The following is a 4,673-nucleotide window of genomic DNA, read 5'->3' as shown; positions in this document are numbered from 1 at the left end:
AGTTGCTCGTGCCATGCTTTGCTACATAAGGTCGCATGCCAACAGGGAGCATTCACTGGACACCATATTTGAGGGCGTTGTTTAGAGCGCATGCTCAGGACGAACTCACATTATTAGGCTGCTAAGATCGGTAATCTCGATGGTGCGGAATGCACGCTGCAAACGAACCGTGGAATCTATCGGTCAGCACACGCTCAGCATTCGCGCAGACACCTATGACCACTAATCTCTATGACTTTTTGCTGGATCGCGTTTGCCCGCTCCGCGAATGCGGCCACGGTCGGCCATCTTTTTGGCAGAGTTATATTGTTTTTAGCCACACCACAGTAGTATGGTTACAGTGTTGTATGGTGGTTGCAAGAACCCAGTGCCGTATATACATAGAGTTTGGCCGTTCCTTGGGAAGTATAGGAGTCAAATGAGAGGACGCCATCGGCCGAAAGCTTGCTGGGCGTGTTTCAGGCCGCGTCTTCACAAACTCGAATGTGGCCAACCAGAAGCCGGAAATATTACCCTGGCGGTGGTCACGAGAAACGAAATTAATAAGTGCTTCGGCAACTCTCGGTGACTGAAAATATGGTGCCTGTGATGATTCAATCACGATCTTTTAAAATCATGGTGGAAGAGAGCGGCTAGCGGAACCATCGGCATTTTAGCGGTGCATCACGTCGCGTCACAGCGCCTCGCCAAGCTCGAGGCTTGTCTACTTTCATCAGCGACGACTTGGCGACCGGCACTCATGTCTTCTTGCGACATGACGCTATGTGAAAGCCTTTTCAACCACCCTACGATGGCCCCTACAAGGTGCTGCGAAGAACATCAAAGACCATGACCTTGGACATTTGCGGACGGCAGGAGATTGTAACTTTGGATAGGGTGAAGCCATCTCATTTAGACCTTGCTCCTCCTGATCCATCTCCAAAGGTGGTGGATTTGGACCAACCGGAAACGTCCTCAACAGCTACGTCGACACCACAGGACCACCCACCTTTTAAATCTTCGATCGACCGCGCACACACCGTTTCATTGAGAACCCTGCAAACTCATACTGTAGGACACGATCGGGACGACACGTTTACTGGCCAGTGCGCTTCGACGGCGAAGATCTTACAGAGTGTACCACTACTCGCCGTTGTATATCACCCACACATTTTCCCCGAGCAGTTATGGGATGTCGCTGAAGAATCGTAGACGTGTTGATCTGAACTTTATGAACTCCGGGAAAGCCGAGATGCTATTGGTTGGAAAATAAGAAGAGGGAGGAACTCAGGCACGACAAAAACGAGGGGCCCGAGTAAAGATGGAAGGACCGCATCCACGGTCTAGGGAGGTAACCAGCGCCGGTCCCAGGTTCAGACTCTTGCGATTTAGTAAAATGTTTTAGTTCATTTTCTCGGCTGTTGTGTACAGTACTTGAACCGGACGCGGAGTGAACAGACAGGAACGCTATAACATAATCAGTACGCCATGCACCGAGTGCCGGAAATCTGCCCTCCGATCGGTCACACTCTGTTCGAGCAAAACAGAGTTCGAGCGGCACATTCGTTTCTTACATCTTTCTGCGTGATCATAATTAAGATGTCACATGCACCATATTTTTAACCCCGAAGAGTTACTACATTTAACTCTTACGCGCTTATTAAAACCGCATATTTATGAATAAAACTGTTTCGCCCTACCACCGCAAGGGGATTCTTATCGGCTTCTGGTTGGCCAAAAGAGCATGCCAAGCCCTGTTTCTTAATCTGGTGCACGCCCAGGCTCTGCCCGCTCCTCCCATTGACTAAACTCTCTCTATAAACGACTATGCAAGAACCCACCATGGTGGGTTCTTGCATAGTCGTGTACTTACAAGCCTCTGTGCAGTACGCATGTGAGGGTGTTGAAAAAATCCTTAGAGTGCTCGCCTTTGGCGTACACAAGATTGCCGATAACAATAAAGAGATCGACAAAATTTTAATAAATAAATGGATACTATTTTTGTTCTGAAAATACCTAACATTAACTTTTGGGGTCATAAATATTACGTTTTTAGAAGCAGGGGTACTATATTACCTAGACAAAATCTGTAGGCAGGTTGAAGATATTGGCTATTGCACCTTCCCTTAGGCGCACAATTTTTCCCGTCCTGTCAATCCATTTTTCTCCAAGGTGGTCCGAGCAGACCACGCTCGTCTCTGAAGGCTCTCAGTTACATCTGGCGACGTTTTCCGCCCACATCTGAAGGGTCCTGGGACAACTTTGTGTATGCCTTGAGAACAACTAAATATTTTTTCACCGAACGTATCCCTGCGCGCCAGAATAGCCACAAAACACTGAATACTTACCGATGGTAAGTTCTTGTCGTTTCTCGATTGGGGCGATTTGAACAGAGCGCCGCACAACATGACGGCATAGTCGACCTTCTCTGTCGCATCCACTGAGTTTGGAGAATCTGGTTCGCCGAGCGACTTCAGTCAAGCACGAAATATTACCCACGGTACAGTGTACTACACTCACGGCTATTTTTATGGCAGCATGCAACCGCAGCGCTGTCCGCCGTATTACCCTATAATGGCTAGAGATAATAGAGAGTTTTAGAATAGGGGGCCCCAACACTTTGGGGAACCCAACGCTTTGGGGTACCCAACGCAACGACACCTCACGCAGCGTGCTTATAGAATAGGGTTTGTAACGACGCAACGCGGCACGCTCGCCTTTTTCGCATGCAGCGCCATTGTGGACAACCAACGAACTTCTTAACAGTGAAAATTATGAAAACATAAAACATTTGCGCTGAAACGACACCTTATTGTGGCTTGAGGTTCAAATAATAGGGAGGGTAACACCAGTTGGAACGGCACAGCAAGACCCATCTGCCGACCGTCTCTGAATCAGAAGATTTACTTCTCTGGTCACAAGTAGGGTGCCTCAATGACCTTCTGTTTAGAGTGATGCCACCCTTTATAGTACCCGATGCCGACAACACGCGCTCACGGGGAAAACACAAAGAAATCGACGAAAACAAAATGTCGCCATAGCACAGTCAGCGCCACAGACGCGTGCAGGGACACGCTCTTTCACGCGCTTCTGAACAAAAAATAAATGTAAAAGTGGGAACAAAATGGCCAGATGTCTCCACCCTAAGCAAAACGCACATGAAGGCACCCTAGTCACAAGAGAGTGCACGCCCTCAAATACCGGGCTATAATATGCCCCAATGGAATTATCTGCGAGCTCGACGGGACCATTCCCCGGTCACAGGCACGACGCTGGTAGGTGTAGCTTGCTTTTAGCCCATCATGTAGTTGAAGCTGCACGACAGTTATAGAGAGTTTTATAATTGGGTGTCCCAAAGCTTTGGGCCCCAAAAAAATAGGGGCTCAGCACTGCGCATGCGTAGAACCCAAACTCCTTTTGGGGTTTTGGGCTTGCTCGCGCCCCCAACGTGAAATTAAAAAAATAGCGTGGGGCCCCCCAAGTGCTTGGGGCCGAGTTGTGTCGGCAAACATGGCGGCGCCCTTTCCGCTCGCTTCGGTGCCAATTCGTCATGGTCGCTGCAGTATTAGCCAATTTCATTGCCAATGAATAGTGCAACCGGCTTTCGCTTTGCTTAATCTCGCTCAAGTCACAAAGAATGAGCGGTGGGCTCACCCCATTTTAAAGAACGTACCCGATCCTGGCCGTTCCTAAGCCTAAACATACGTCGTAACTGTTGACATGGTGACGTATTGCTACGCCGTGGCTAAAGACTCGTTCACGCAGACCTTTTTTTTTTTTTCTTTTTTTTTTTTTACGTTACGAGAAGTTACCGGGAAATCTGTGCTTCGTATTAAACTGTGCTAGCAGCAGGTCGACCCGGTCGCGGATGGCCCGCGTGGGGAAATTTCTTCCGATTGCTTCGGAGACCCTTTCGGCAATTGAAGTCCATCTCCTGGAATCCTGAAATGTGTTAGTGGCGTACACTTCGCATAGCACATAAATGTCATCGTCGATCAAGAAGCGAACGCGCGCGGGAGCCTTCTCTTCCGCCATTTTCTTCTGGCCTTGAATCGGCCTCGACTCGTTCGGTCATCCCGCTTCGGGTGTAGCCGAAACAATCCAATCTGTAGCGCTCTGATTTGGCGCTTGTTCTCGTAGTAACATAGAGAGTTGAGCTAGCTGGTGCTTAGAAGACATACCTAATACAGCGCACAAGCACAGGAGGAAGATAGCAAAACACAAGAAGGGGCGCTGACTCCCAACTTATGTATTGTGAAAGAAAGAGAAAGAGGAAGCTTCAGATATGAACCCCACGTTCACCCACGTTGTTGTTTTTCTTCTTCTTTTTTCTCCTCTTTTTTTTCGTCGTGACCTTATAATGTCAGTTTTCTCCTTTTCTACTGCAACTTAGTAATTTATATGTTTTTATTCTTTCTTCTTTATACCTTATGGGTGCGCGTGGGGCTTCATGTCTGAAGCTTCCTCTTTCTCTTTCTTTCACAATACATAAGTTGGGAGTAGAGCCACTTAGAGCCACTAAATGAGCTACGCTTAAGGGGTATTCACACGAGGGAGAAATCGCGGGGATTTCTCCCCGGCACGCGCATCCAACGACGAAAACGTCAGGCTTTGCGATGTGCAAAAGCCTCGCGTTTTTATCTCGTGATGCGCGCGTGCCGGGGAGAAATCCCCGGGATTTCTCCCTCGTGTGA

This window comes from Ixodes scapularis, unplaced genomic scaffold (assembly GCF_016920785.2).
Source record: "Ixodes scapularis isolate PalLabHiFi unplaced genomic scaffold, ASM1692078v2 PGA_scaffold0__279_contigs__length_252992795, whole genome shotgun sequence".
Taxonomy (NCBI): Eukaryota; Metazoa; Arthropoda; class Arachnida; order Ixodida; family Ixodidae; genus Ixodes; species Ixodes scapularis.
Note: the sequence above shows the minus strand (reverse complement) of the source record.